Here is a 16,130-nt window from a genome sequence, read left to right on the forward strand (position 1 = left end):
CCAGGAGATAGCAGTCACGCATGGCTTCCTGATGTGCAGGCCGGAGCTGGAGCTGCAGCCATTCTGCACACAGATTTAGACAAGAACTCTGCATTCCTCATTGAAGCGCTGCTGCCCAAGAAGAAGGACGTGATGGAATTTCTGAATAAAGGAAAAATGCATCCTGTGTGTGTGGGAAGCTCGTGTGGTCATTGTGTGTGTGTGTGTGTGTGTGTGTGTGTGTGTGTGTGTGTGTGTGTGCACGCACACACACACACACATGAGCACTCCAAAGGCATTGAGTTTGCTGTGGGGCTCCTGTCAAGACCCATCTACATAAGAGAACTGTCACCCAGGCCAGAGAATCATTAATCTTGGGCGTCTAGATCCATGTGTATAACAGAGTATAGTCTCCTCTGCATCAACAAGTCCACTGAAGCAAGGGAGCCACTGGGCCTGTGCAGTTTTCCCTGGCACTACTGGCGTCTCTACAGGGCTGAAATGGCCAGTGTCTGACCTTCGTGGACCTGGTACACCAAGGTGTGCAGTACAGATGTTGTCTTATGGTTTATGCTGCAGCACATTGTGGAAGGACACATTCTGCACCCTACTGGGCTGGAGATCCTCATAAATAATGGCGTCACAGATGCCCAACTCTGAAATGCGGAACATGCCTGCTGTAATGGCAAGTTCTATAAGAGTCCAGAGGAACTGGCTCAGGAACATGAGGATGAATGTGTGAATGTAGTTGTCCCTGGGAACCCACTGCCTATGAGCATGGAGCAGTCACCAGACTTCTACAGACACCACGTGTCCTTCAGTGAGGTTGACCCCACGTTGGTCCATCCCGGTGGTACTCTATACACGCTATAAGGCAACACTGTGCTCTGTGGAGACGGGAGCTCATTCTCGTCTAGGATGCAGATCTTTAATGTGTGTTTTGAGGATGAGCCTATCGTCTATAAGGTCAGCAAGCAAACAGCCCTTGCACTGTATGAAAAACATACGTACAGGCATAGAGACCAGATACATGGAGGTAAGCTGGGGACTAGGCCACGTCAGGCACAAGTTAACTCCTGCCATTGACTGTGCCAACACACAGTCACCGTCTTGGATATTCCTCAATACTATGACAATGACAGACCTATACATTACCCAAGACCCTCTGTCTCTTTGAGATGTCCACAGAGATGCCTGTTAAACCCAAGTTTAGCACTAACTTCACAGGCAACTTCAGCTCCTCTGCAGAGCTAAATGGACCCAAGCTGGTGCTGCAGACAACCTCAACAGTCTAAGATTTTATCTTCTATCCTAAGGGCATGGTGGAGACCAAGACACACTCCACTGGCAGCTTCTGCACAACCTTCTACACCCCTGAAGGATGGTTCCATGGCGCCCACCTGCTCACCCACCTAACTGGCAATGTTCCCACCCAGCGATGGCATTACCATACTGACCCGGATGTGGCAGGTAAGGCTTGAGATCAACCCTCACTGTCACTCAACTGCTTCTCACCAAAATGCATCCATTCATTCCACAAGAAATGGGGTTGGAATACAATCAGGAATATTTGTTCAGCCTTCTTTCCCACCAAAACCACACAATACTCATCTGGAAGATGACAGCAGCGAATTGTATCCTAGGGGGACCCTGAATGTGGGGTAGGGTGTGCACCTACCATTGTTGGGGTTCAGTAGAATGATGCATAGAGTGGGGGTGGGGAAGTGTCATGGAGGGTAAGAAATATTATTTCTAACACTTTGGCGTGGGTTATGGAGCTATCGATGGATGTTCTGTGTGTTTCTTGGCTACATGATGTCACCACAGAGGAAGGACAAGGTTGACAACAAATCCAATAGCAGAGCAAGGCCACCAGGACCAAATGGGTAGCTTCTACCCAATCAGTCCCACTTCCTTCACTGGACCAGAGTATAATGGCTTGCAGAAACATGATGAAAACCACAGTAAGCTGACTGTGTCAAAGTTCTGCAGCAAACAGTGTGAGGGTCACCCTGAAGCTGCCACTGTTGCTGTGACTGACCCTTGAGCTGTCCTCAGATTCTGGGGTCTGCTTAACCTTCTGCTGGTACCCAGGGCCTTCTCCCAGCACACCTCCTTTCCATCCAGCAACTGACTGTCAACTTGGTCAATGTTGAGGCTCTTGAGCAGAGCAAGGGAGTTCTGTTCCAAAGATGAATTAATGAATTGACCCTCTTCTCCCCAAGCTTATGGGCACCAGGAACAGTTTCTATAAGCCGCAGACCAGACAGGAACGCATCACTAACCCTGGGAACACAAGACACCATCGGGTCAAATCCACTGAACAGACGCAGTACTCTTTGGAGTGTCAGGCCACCTTCCAGACTCAGCCTCAGTAGCTGCTCTTTACAGCCCCCAAAAAAGAGACCTCAAGGGTCACATACACAGCTGCCGCTCACAGATCTGCCAAGGCTCAGAAGGTGTTACCACCAGAATGGGATGGCTGTGCTCTCACCTGGGCCAAGTAAGGATTTCCAGGGAATCTGAAGAGAAAGATCCAGGTCTCCCCTCAGTGACTGGCTGTGTCTGTCCATGCTTCCTGTCTGGGTTCTATGGGAACCTAAGGAGGGAGTGGAGGGACTCAAGGGCTGCTGGACCTTGGGTGGTGATGGGCAGACTTTCAGATTTGAGGAAACAGCTTACTTTCTGAGGAAGTAACATCTTACTCATTTCTTGTCTGCCCGCAGGCTCTGACTGGCAGTGACCAAGAATAGGGAGTCCAAGAAGTCCATCCCTGACCTATTCAACCAGAACCACCCAGGGAGCCCCCTGAGAGTTTTCTTGAGAACAATGACATTGAAGATGAGGTACTGACCCAGTCCCCCTTGCCCACCCCTGACCTTATCACTAGCCTCTACCTGGACCTGGTCCTGCTTCTCAGAGTGTGGTTTGCCAGATGGTGGGCAAGTTCAGACGTTGTGAAATATGGGCCTACCTCTTTTAAATGGGACTGGGAATGTCTCAGGAAGTTTGTAGACACATCTAAAAATTCCCCAGCCAGAGTATTTGCAAGGGGTAAGTACTCAGTATTTACCTACCCAGTGAAGCCTGTGCCTCTCCCACACAGGATCACTGTGGTTTTCCAGCACAGCCCTGATAATGAAGATGTCCCCAACATAGCTACATCTGGAAATTCTGTAGGCTCCTCGTTCCACCCTTCAACGTTTCCTATGGCATTCCAAGAAACCCGTGAACAATGGCCACAACTGTCAGACAATGAACACCCTTTCAGCTATGATGGGGCCTGCAATCCTGTGTGAAGAGCCCAGCCTCTGGCCCTGGATACTAGCCCCAGAGCCCCACAGAGTCAGACAAACTCCCTTCTAGTTTCCACCCTCGTCCACTGCTCCTTAGAAGCAGGGGGAGGACATGGGACACACTTATGGGTGGGCTTGGGTTTCATTCTTGTTTGTGTACAGAGTCCCCCCACCCAGAGACCACATGACCAAGGCAAAGAAAGTCCATTGGGATAGTAGATTAGTGGGGTTTTCCTGTGTCTGTGGGAGTTTTCGGCTCCCTCTCATGGAGGCTACAGAAGAACTGCCCAACATGAATGGTGGGCATAATGAAGGAAAAGACTATGGGGGAATTAGCAAATATGCTAACAGTCCAGCACCTAACAGATGTCTCTAAGACCTCTCAAGCCGTACAGAAGCTGCGTGTGTGTTGCTGCACTGCCCTGTTGTCTGGAACCTCCTTTCCTTCTGCGGAGATAAACATTTCAGTGAGCTGGGACATAGCTTCTCTCGGTCTGCTGATGGGAAACTGAGTCAGGAAAGCCTGTAGACAATAAGGAAAGCCCAGAGGCAAATATTAAGTAGGAGGAAGAAAAATGGCATGAATAGTAAGCTGAGTTTTATGTAAGGATGAGGAAGAAATAAAAGACCATCATTCCGTGAAGGGGAGGTAGAAGGGCATTTAGGAACCCTGGAAAAGCAGGAGAAGAAAACAGACTTTTCCATCATGGCTTCCTCTGAAACACAGCCCCGAAGAATCCCAGAGCTGGGACTATGACAATGGCTCAGTCAGTCGCATGCTTGCCACACCATCAAGACCTGAGTTCAGATCCCAAACATCCTTGTGGTGCTTGTCTGTAACCCTTTCACTGAGGTGGGGTCAAAGGAGAGAAGCAGATGCCTTGGTCTCACTGACCAGTCTAGAAGAGTCGGTGAGTCAAAAAATGAGGTAGATAGTCAGTTCATATCTGTTTCTGCCCTCCACAGGATGCACACATACATTTATGGGTACCCACTCCTGCATGCACACGCTGTGTATGCATGCACACATGCGCTCATGAGCACACACACACACACACACACACACACACACACCCCACCCACAAAACAAACAAATTCCAAACTGAAGAAGTGTTACCCCAAGACATGTAGAGCACCCTAAAAAAACTAAATGGGTGAATGCAGACATTCCTACCCTGGTGCTGTGTACAGAAGAAAACAGGCAAACAAATAAGGAAGCCGGCACTTCTCTCCAAAGCTATGGTTCTCAGATTATATGGAGCTCTCACCATGAAAACCTGCAAATCCAACACTTAAGAAGGTTTCCCAGGACTTACGCCCAGACACCTCCATCCAGGAGACTGACTTGGGAAGTCTACATTAAACTTCAAAACACATCCCCCAAAGGGTAATTGCATCAAACTTTAGTTCTGAGAACCTATAGGCTTCTTTCTCTCTGCATGTTGACCATGAGTCTCTGTCAGTTACCATCTTCTATAAGGAGAAGCTTCACTAATGAGAATTGAGGTGTGTTCTGCTCTACGGGTGTAATACTGTCATGAGGAGTATAGCTGAGTGATGGCCTTGGGTTGTCCCCTAGGACCTAGGACATATTTAGCCACACATTCTTGACCCCTTTAATGGTGGCAGGTATGGCTTCCATCACACTGGAAAAGGCCTTCAATCCAATGAGAAAATGCTTGGTAAGTCCCATAACGTCTGTGTCACTAAGAGGGGTGAATGTGTTCAAAATACACTTCATGAAATTTTCAGAGACCCAATTTGTAAAATTTCATGGTAGGTCTGCTTCTGCCATTGCCAAGACCGGAGCATCTGTTAGCCCTTGATGACCATTGGGCCGCTGTGAGTCATGAACACCTGACTGAAGAATGTTCCCCCACTTAGATAACTCAAACAGAGGGGGTGTGTAAGTTACCTAAGTAGGAAGGATCTAAGAGATTTTCAAGAAAAGGAGGAAATGACACACACAGGGTCCCAGACAGCTCTGGAAACTGTGAATAAAAACCTGAGGCTACAGCTCTGGCTTCAGCTGGGGCTAGGAAGCTCAGTTGGAAAGATGATGGGAAAAGATAAGCCCTTGCTCTTCACTGCTGTGTTCCAGAGCTGTGTGGATGCTGAGGAGCAGCTGGGCACTGGGATGGGTGACTGTCACCTTGGTGTTTAGGGGACTCCAGTGAACTCTGAATGGTAGGCACAGACGTGAGTTGTCACGGGTTATTTGACCAGTCTGGGGAGGTCAGCTGAGAGGGGGGACAGCTGGAGGGAGGAAAAGGCTTCAAGACCTTTGTCTGGGGTCAGAGGTGAGGATGAAGCTGGACGCTTGCCTTCCTCATTACCTGTCTGTGGCCCCTTCCTATCTGTCTGTCTGCCTGAGATCTGTCTAGCTCCTAGTGCCTTGGGCCACGTTGCAGCCCTAGAGGACACAATCTTGGGCCTCTGTGAGTCACAGTGTGCCTGACGAGGAAATTGTCCCCCACTGAAACACTCAGAAGTTTCTCCAGATAAGAAATAGCATAAGAGATTAGCAGGTGAGACAGGAACTAAATAGATGATCATGGGACCTGGTAATGGAGAAGGATGATGTCACAGCCTCCAGTTCCAGCTTCCGTTGTAGCATCAGGAAGAAGCTTGGTGGGTAGGAACAGGACAAGGCTTAGGGACAAGGGACTCTGAAGGAAATACCCAAGTCCTCTCCTCTTCCAGACCATGGAGTAGCGCAACAAAGTCCTGGTACTGTGGTAGAATACCACCATCTTGGCACCACAAACCACCACAGAAGAGGGCTCCATTGGAAGTGGGCCTTAAATGGCAAGGAGCAGGTGTTCTTTGAACTCAGTGCCCATGAGCTGAATGTCCCACACACCTTCCTGATGAACAAGATGCAGCTGGAGCTGCAGCCATCCAGCACACTGACTTTGGCCAAGAACTTCGTGTTCCTCAATGAGATACTGGCACACAAGAAGAATGACATCTTGGATTTTCTGGATAAAGGAACAAGACATCCTGCATGGGAGCCCATGTCCTATTTGGGATCCAGGAACATGCCACCGTCATTGCGATTACTGTGGGACTCTTGCCACAAACATTCTACATGCAAGAATCATCCCCTAGCATAGAGCACCATTGTGGGCGTTCAGACTCATCTCTGAGGCAGAGTGTGGCCTCCTCTACAATACACTGAAGGAGGCCGCCAAGCCTTTATAGCAGTTTCCTCTTAACATCATCGCTCCTCCCTCTAGGTCTGTAACAGCAAGTGCCTGTCTGTTACAGGCAGGCATGTGGGCCCCGCATGGCATCTAATCCAACCGGTACGAGGTGGCTCATCATGCAGCAGCTGTTTCTGAAATGTCTCCGAACTTTGAGAGTGGAGAAAGGGAAACAATGGTCTTTGTGGGCCGGCTGCCCAAGAACACAGAGCAGCCCCCACTCTTCTCTTACCCAGGGGAGTTTGTCTATGTGGCTGGCCCCCTCATGAACCACTCCCATTGTCTAAACTAGGTGTTGGTGAGTTTGAGTCTAGCCTGGTGTACAGAGTGAGTTCAAGGACAGCCAGAACTACTAAGAAACCCTATCTAGAAAAACCAAAAGTTAAAAGCAGTGGGGGATGGGAATGTCTTACAGCTCTCCAGAGAACAGCCTGCAGTCACAGAAACTGCCGTAGTTACCATGACTGACCCCTGCTAGTCTGTCTCTTAGCCTCTCTGATATTGGGCTGCTTGGCCTCCCTGCCCACACTGCTAGCCTGGTGTCTGCACCCAGCACTTCTTCTTCATGGTGATGACTGTGGATGTGGTCTATGTTTTAGATCCCATGACAGAGGCTGTAACATTAGCATAGGTTCTCATCATCCTTCTCCTCCTTCAAGCACAAAAACAACCTTCAGACTCTGATGATCAGCAGGAAAAAAACCTTCACCCAGCCTTGAGGAGACATAGACATCGCCTAGTGCAGCTCACAGTTCAGCAGACCCAACACTCCATGGAGGGCCAACCCACCTCCTACCACAGAAAGACTCTTCTGAAGAACTTCATCTTTAGCCTTCCTCTACCTTTACCTTTGGAGCCAAAGACACACTTGTAGCCTCAGATCTACCTCAAGATCAAGCTGGTGCTGCCCCTGGCTTGCCAGGAATAGAACGGTTTCGCTGGAGTAGCTGTTAGCTTTTCTATTGTTATGATGAAACACCACAGCCAAAGCAATTTATATGAAGAAGCGTTTATTTAGGTGTATGGTTTTCCAGAGGGTTGAACCCACCTTGGCAAAGAAGCATGGCAGCAAGTGGCAGGCATGGTGACAGGAGAGGAATCTTTAGCTATAAGTACCAAGTAGAGAGAGCAAACAAAGTAGGGTGAGCCTTGAGCTCTCAAAATCCACCCCCTAGGGATGTACTTCCTCCAGCAAGGCCACACCTCTTAAATGTCACCCAAATAGCACCACCAACTGGGCACTAAGTCTTCAAATGACCAAGACTGTGGGAGATATTGCTCACTGAAGCCACCGCACAAAGTAGGGAGATCCAGGGAGTATGGAGAGGAGGGTTAGGGACTCACCTAGGCGATCGCGTGAGTCTGTCTATGCTTCTATCCTTGAGGTTCTGTGTCTGTGTTTGCATTTGGTTGTGCATCCTCATGCACTTTAAGAGGGAGTATTGGGGCTTGTGGGGCTCCTGGCCCGCAGATGGTAATAGGGTCTTACAGACTCCCAGGGTGCAAGGCTCACGTAGGGAAACAATAACTTGCCCATTCTTGGGCCTGAGGGTGTTCCCTGGGAAGGGTTCAGAGTCAACTCCAGAGCCCTCCTGGACTCTTTTCAGCCTGAAGGACCCTGATGGTGGCGATCAAGCACAAGGAACCAGAGTGGTGCTCCGGCTACTTCTGTAACCAGAGCAACCTCAGAACTCCCTTGTGGTATTTGAGGACTTCTTTCAAAACCATGAGAACAACAAAAACAAGGTACTGGTCCAGTGCCCCCCCCATAACTCTCTGACCTTGTCACTGGCCTCTGCCTGGATCTTTTCCTGGTCCCAAGATTGTTGGTGGTGCTTAGATGTCATAACAAGTGGGCCTATGTCTTTTAAAAGAGGCTGAGTTCCTCTCAGGAAGTTTAGGCACACGTGAAAATTCCCAAAACCAGAGTGGCCTCAGGCAGCCTGTATTAGCATTTCCCGTGGTCCTTGTAGCTGAAGCCTTCTGCCACAGGATGTGTTAGCCTAGGTCACAATGGGCTCCTGCTTTCTGAAGATATCCTGAACAGGGCCACATCTGGGAACTCTGTGAGCCTGTTGCTCTGACCCCGTAACGTCCATCATGGTATCTCACAGAAAACCATGACAACGGCCACAAGCGCTTCAGGCTTTTCATCCTGAGGAGACAGCCTGCTAGGGAGAACCTCTTCCTTTCAGGTATAATGAGACTGACCTACCATCTTATATGAAGAGTCTGGTCCAAGGCCCTGTCTAATAATCCAGAGCTCCATAAATACACACAGCAAATCCTTCCATTTCCACCACTGTGTGCTGCTTTTTGGACTTGGAGAGTATGTGGACCACATACTCAGATCAGTGGCCATGGGCTCCATCCATGTTTGTCCACCACAAAAAGTCAGAGATTTCCCTGACCAAATACCACGGTATGTCACAAGAGAAAGGTCTAAACATCTCTTCTCTACCCCTTCGTTCTAAGTGAATCTGAAAGCGATGTGGGGGTGAGAGACTGTACTGTAGGAGGCCAACTAGAAAGGACATGAACTAGAAATGCATGCTTAACTACTGAAGGATTATACTCGAGCCTTCGAAAAAGATGGTGAACGCTCAGTGGCTGGTAGAGGCCACTCAGTGGTTGTGAACGCTCAGTGACTGGTAGAGGCCATTCAGTGGCTGTGAACACTCAGTGGTTGTGAACATTCAGTGGCTGTGAACGCTCAGTGGCTGTGAACGCTCAGTGGCTGGTATAGGCCACTCGGTGGCTGTGAACACTCAGTGGTTGGTGGAGACCAAGGTCCAGGCATCAAGAGTTAACACGGAGACTGTTGACAATTTGGGGAGAGGTAAGAACACTCCCCATCACTGCAGGGCAGTTGCCTGTCATCCCATACTCTCCATAATTCCCGGGATGTTCGCCCAGCCTTCGCACTCATCACGGATTTGGGGGAGCAATGAGGTAGCCCTGTCACTTAACAGTTGCCACACATGGCCCACGCTGACAGATGTCAACAGTCGTGGAGGCTATGGATCCTCAAAAAGGATGGCCTGGATTTTCCAGATAAAGGAAAAAGACATTCTTTCAAGAATCCTGTCTTGTCATCTTGGTAATCAGGATCAATGTCTTGAAGTTTGCTGTGGGGGTCCCGCTGCCACATCCTATCTGCGTGGGACAACTGTCCCCTGTGCCAAGGAACATCTCACCTCTGTCCAAAACACAGTAAGCCATGGTAAGCATCAGGACAGGATATGAGTCTTCTGTCCTGTTATCCTCGTTGGTCTGTTTGTGCAGTTTAAATCTTCCCTGCATTGAGACCAGGCTAAGCACTATTCTGATGCTCTGCGTTGTGCAAAACAGCGGTTTTTCTGGGTGGGCCTTGTCCTAAGAAATTCCACTTCACTAGAAACCTTGACTCCATTCTGAGGGAGAAGGATGACTGCAGCCCCTGAGTTGGCCCAGAAACTTCACGCTGTCAGGCTGGTCAATTACTCACTCTTGGGAGCAGAAAGAGAACCACAAGTCAATTGGCTGGGGTGAACTGAGATGTGAACACATGAGCAATGAAAACCATGTCAGAGAAACCAGACCCAGGAATTTATTGAACATATCAAATCAAGGAAAGGGTGATCTTACGGTGATGGAATCCTAGACCTGTGATGGTGTGGCCCCACACCAATCTGTCACCTGACACCTGGGGTGTGCCTCAAGGATCAACAAGAGGATTCCTCACTGTCCTTGGAATTTGGATCCGCTTAATCCCCTTCCGTTGACACAGCCTGTTCAACTGTCTATCTATTTACTCATCTGAAACTGGACCTGAACCTGAACCCGGCATTTCCTGCCCTTGACCCACAGCTTGACCTTTCCCCTTGTGGTTAGCTCATCTTCTCTCAAAGTCTGGCTCCAGCAGCACAGGCAGCTGTCCCTCCCAGCACAGGTTTGGCTTCTCGTCTTATCGTCTTATCTTATCGATCCAGACTCCTCAGCTCACGTCTTGAACTCTGTTTCAGTCTCTTTAACTTGTATTCATTTTGTAAGCCATATATATTAATACAGATATACATATTTATTTACTGTGTGCTGTGCGATATGAGAGTTGATACTGGTAATTAAGACTCGGGCAAATTAACAAGAACCTGTGTGTACCTTGGCTAGGTTTCCAAAGCAAGCAGGGTCATATGACAAACTGCTGTTATTGACAGCATGAATTTATTGTTCTTCCATAAATTCTGATACTATACAAAGACACAAACATCTTCCTCTATGTTTCTTCCATAGCATGGGCACAACATGGGTGTAAGTGCCTTGTGTTCTAGACAAAAACTTCCAACCACACTCAATATTACTGTAGAATGAGACTATGGGAGATCTTTATTTTGTCTTAATCTTTTAGCTGACCTGATTGCTTAACTATACTTGTCTGGATTCCTAGAATGTCATGTATTTGGGACGTTACATAAATTAGAAATCTGAAGCTTGTTGATTTAATTTATGATTTATGCCACTGTTAAACTTTTAACAAAACAATTGTATATATATGTACTCACTCAAGCTGTAGCGTTAGATTGTCCAAGGCAATCCTAAGACCTGTCTTGTTTATGCAACAAGAGAGTTTCATTCCTCTAACTAAACAGATGTGTCTCCCCCATCCATCAGAAAGGACATGACCTCTGTGTCTGACCCTCTCAAGAATGGGAAGTGAGATGTCTCACAGGGAACTTGTTAGTGACTGAGCAAGGCAGACACCTCTCCGTTGTTCAGGGACAGCACCCCTTTGGAAATCATCCCCTTGTTCTCCTTGCAAAGGCCGGTGATGTCTTCTTCCACCCTTTGTCTTAGCTGCGTTTGTGCAGTCAATTCAGTGACCAACATGGAAGTCATGGTGTTTGGTTACACGTCCAGCTCAGATTCTCTGAGAACAGGGCCTGCTTGATGCCTCCCCCATGCCAGTTACAAGAGGACCTATCGATAGAAAAGAGTCCGATAAACTAGGGCACTTCTGCACGGAGGTGTTCAGGGACAGAAGCGTGTGAGTAAGGACAGTCGGGGGAACCACCATCAACTAAGGGAAGAAAGTGGCAGAGAGTAGAATGTGCTGACTTCTCCGTGTGAAAGCGTTGGATCCGTCTTTCCAGGAATGGAAGGTGGGAGGGATGCCAGTGCCCTTTAAAAGCTGAGCAAAACAAGGAAATGGACTTTTTCATGGTGTCTGCATTAGGAGCTCAGCTCTGGAGAGTTCTGGAGCTGGGATTGGGATCATAGCTGAGTCCATTCAGTGCTCGCTGCTCAAGTGTGAGGTCTTCATCGCAGATTCCAACGCCCAGTGTCACATCCATAACTCTAGTGTTGTGAGAAGGGCTGGGAAAGCAAGCGGACCCTGGGACTGGCCAGCCAATGAGGCAAAGTGAGCTCCAGTTCAGTGAGAGCCTCCATTGCAAAAAATAAGGCGAAAGGCTAGAAAAGACACAGTGCCAACAACTGTCTTGCAAACAGATGCACATACACCTGTTCAACTGCAAAAGATGTGCACACAAGACACAGTCACACGTATGTTTCACAAAGATAAAGAGATGGAGAAGGGAAAATGGTAAAAATACATCTAGAACTGGAGAGAAGATGCCAAGGTGTATGAGCATTGCTCAGAGCACCCTGAAGAACTGTTGAGGTGGATTTAGATTCTCTACCCCACACATGCAGACAGAAAAGCAAACAGGTGGGGAACCCGGCCCTGTCTCTCTAACACTGTGACTCCTAAGACAGTGCAGAGATGTCACCCATGATAAGTCTCAGAGTCAGGGCCAACCCTTAAAAAAGGTTCCAGAAGCAAGAGAGACAGTCATGGAAGCCAGGGAGTGGGATGGCAAGCCAGTGGTTCATGAAGAAAGGAAGGCTGCAAATAGCAAACAGTTTAGGAGCACTCACGAGAGACCATGGTAGAAAACAAAGGGCAAATGGTATATGTGGGCACTGCTCGTGTGTGCATGTGTGTGTGTGCTTCATAGGCTCCTCACACCACTTCTGTCTTTTCCGGCTATCTGCTCATGCTGTGCATGTAGAGGGACTCAGTGGCGTCAGCTGAACGGGAGCACAAGGACACCAATGCAGGGCCCACAGATATGATGGGTCACAGACAGAAGAGGGCTACAGGAAGCGTCCCTGGCTGTCAAGTTTTCCTTTGCCCTCTGTGGTTCCACTGGCATTGCGACCCTCTCCCTGCTGCTCATCTTGGGTAAGGAAAGAGGGTTCTAAACCTCTCTTCCACAAAGAAGAAAGGCATTTAGGGATAGGAAATTGTAAAGTGGAGGTCAGTTCATGGAGAACATGAAAGCAGTGGGAATGTACACTGCTGTAAGAGTTACTTAATAAGAATCCTGAGCTATTAGGCCAAACAGTGCTGTAATTAATATAGTTTCTGTGTGATTATTTGGGTCTCGGGTGGCCGGGAAATGAAAGAGCTGTCTCCATTTACAAATGGCACCCAAACGGTTGGGGCTAACATGCACGGCCTGCCACCCTCCTCAGGTTCAGGTCCTTGTACACCCACCCAGGGTTAGGAGGAAGGTAGCTGAGAGCAGTCCAGAAGTTCAGCACTCTCTGCCTGGGCAACCAGCTGGACTGGATCTGCTAGGTGCACACAGGCAGGACAGCGTGGCAGACTCCTGCAGCGATACACAGAGGTATTTCCAGGCCGTGCTTCAGGGCAGATTTAGTTTTTACTCAGATAAAAAAGGGTCTATGTGCTGCATGCTCCTTTCCAGAGTTGAGGTGGCAGGAGCGGTTCCTACCCAGTGGTCCCAGAGCTGATAATAAACGTACCTCCACCATATTAAAAGGCTGGAGAGGCGGAGCCAGCACCAAGCTGCTTACCATTTTAAAATGTTCCTTGTCAGAAAATGATTACAGATACACAATAAAGACAGATTCTTTTTTTTTTTTTTTGAAAAAAAAAAAGACCTCTGAAAGAAATACTAGTGACTGGCACTTTGAGATAGACTACAATGCTCACTCAGGATACACAGTGAGCTTGTAGCTAAATGATGCCTCCATGGAGGAGTGCATCAGTCAGTAATAGAACAAGGTCCCTAAGACCATATACCTGACTGCCACCCACTCAACCCTTCTTGGTCCTCTGTGTAGAGTACAAAAGTCCTCAGGCCTTCAGCTGCATAGCTTGTCCCTTTTCCAAGGTTAAAACTCCAGCAAAAAGAATAGAGCACAGCCCTCAAATAACAGGCTAGGGTGGTACTGAAACTGCCACAGACCCAAGAATGACCCTTGAGATGTTCTCTCTCTCTCTCTCTCTCTCTCTCTCTCTCTCTCTCTGTGTGTGTGTGTGTGTGTGTGTGTGTGTGTGTGTGTGTTGTCTTGACCTCTGTCTGGCACATACTGCTAACCCAGTGCCTGCCCCAGCCCCATTTCTTCCTGACAGTTAACTGGTCATGGATGCAGTCTAGGTTGAGATGCCAAGCTGAGTTGTTTGTCCTGAAATGATTTCCACCCTCCTTCTGACCTAACCCTCAAGGCCCTGAGAACAGCTTCCAGACACTGCGGAGCAGCGCGGGGAAACTTCACTAAGCCCGAAAGGGCAAGTATGGCCAGAAGATCCACTCCATGCTGGCAGGAGGAACCAGTTGTCCCAAGGGCCAGGTGAGGAGATCCATGAAAAGTAGGGAGTAGGAAAGGATCTACACCAGTGGCTTTATATGTCATACACTTCTGTATGAAGACACAGAGGCCTGTGTCTGTGTGTCTTGGTGGGCAGACTTAAGTATTCAGAGGATCAGTAGCTTTGCCCAGAGCTACCTAACTGGTTCTCATCGTGGAGGTGCCCTGGCATTGGCCAACCATTGGGAACTTGACCTGCATGGCAGCAGCCTAAACCTAAACAACCTCTGGGATCCTCCCAGGGTCTTTAGAGAGTTCACTCAGAACTGTGAACACAGGGAAGATGAAGTACTGGCCCTGACCCCACTTCCTACCTCTGGCCTTCCTTATAGCATCTTCGTGAACCTCGTCCTGTTCCCCAGCTGGTAGCTTGCTACGAGGAGGACGAGTTCTACAGTGATGACGTGTGGGCCTACCCTTTCAAATGGGACTGAGGGCGAATCAGGAAACTAGTAGGCACGTCTGACTAAGTCCCAAGACAGAATCCTCTCAAATGATTGGTTCTCAACACCACTCTGCCCACTGAATTCTATATCTCTCCTATAGAGTCTGGTGACATTGGTGATAGGCTTCCCACACATAACCCATTCTGAGGATTCACGGAAAAGTTCACACCAGAGAGCCCCATGGACTTCTTATTCAACCTTCTTCCGCGAGGACCTGCCCATGGCATCCAGAGACTCTGTGATCATGTGGCCATCTACAAAGGTCACAGCTACATCAGACACTGGATCCCTGGACACGGGCCTGCCTGATGCATCCTCCTTCCAGCTACAGTGGATCACATAATGCTGAGTGAAGAGTCTAGCCCCAGCTCCTACCTAAACATCCCAAATCCCCACAAAGATGGTGTCCACCATTGTATGAACCTTCTTAGAGTGGAGAACTAACATACACAGACATGTGGCCAGGGACCCATTTCTATTTTACTACTGTACCCCAAAAGACCTTTGTGACCTGGGCAAAGAAGTCCATGAGATCCCGGATTTCTCTAGCAGATGGGTTTTTCAATGTCTGAGGCTTCTAGCTCCCTTTCAGGCAGGAAATTGCCTCAGCTCAATGATGGTCAGGCAGAAGGAAACCGCTCTGGGAAGTCTAACAAAATGGCCAAAACCTTCACCCGGTCATTGTTCCAGCATCTAAGATTTACCCCAAAGATCTCTCTTTACACACATTTTAAAAAATGTTTGTGTGCACCGAATCACTGCGGTGCTGTCTGTAGCAATGAGAGCCTGGTAACAATAGACTTTCTGTCTATATGGGGGAACAGGTCAATACGTTAGGGCACAGCTGCACCCCGGTGCCAGGTGATAGAAAAACACCGCACGAGTGATGACAGTCTGCAGACTGGCGGGAAGCCCTGCAGGATACAGTGAGCGGGAGCGGAAAATGGCAGGAGCATCGCCGTCAGGCCAGGATCTGCAGGGACGAGGCCTATGACAGGGACAGCAGTCTGTCCTGTGCAAAGCTAACGTTTCCCAGGAAGTCTGTAAGCAGCGGGGCCAGGCAGGAAGCCTCATAGCAGGTACAAGAAAGGATAGGGCAGCCGGCACTGCGCTCGGTCAGTATCACTAGCAACTCTGCCTCTCTAGCCAAGGAGAACTGGCTGTATTGGCAATCAGGCATGAACTCCCAACTACTAAGGGGGACTTAACTACATTTAGATGGCTGTCCATTGCCCCAAGACTGATGCACCCCGCAGGATGTCTTGTCAGGTCATTCTCTGGTCCTCTGTGGGCTTTTCAGTTGAGGAAAAAGTGTTGATTGTTTCTCTCCCTTGGGAGCCTGAACAGATGTCGTGAAACAGTAAGGCCTGGTCTTTCAGTAGGAGACTTCCAGGCCAGATGCAGCTGGACTCCTTCAAGTCTTGTATCTGAAGAACGCAGCAATTGAGTCTTGCCTTCAAGTTGTGAGAAGCAACCAGTGACAATGGCAATAGCCTACTCTCCTCTGGGAGTCTCTTGGGCATCCTGCTGACCAACGACTCAAA

This window comes from Myodes glareolus, chromosome 6 (assembly GCF_982192425.1).
Source record: "Myodes glareolus chromosome 6, mMyoGla1.1, whole genome shotgun sequence".
Lineage (NCBI taxonomy): Eukaryota > Metazoa > Chordata > Mammalia > Rodentia > Cricetidae > Myodes > Myodes glareolus.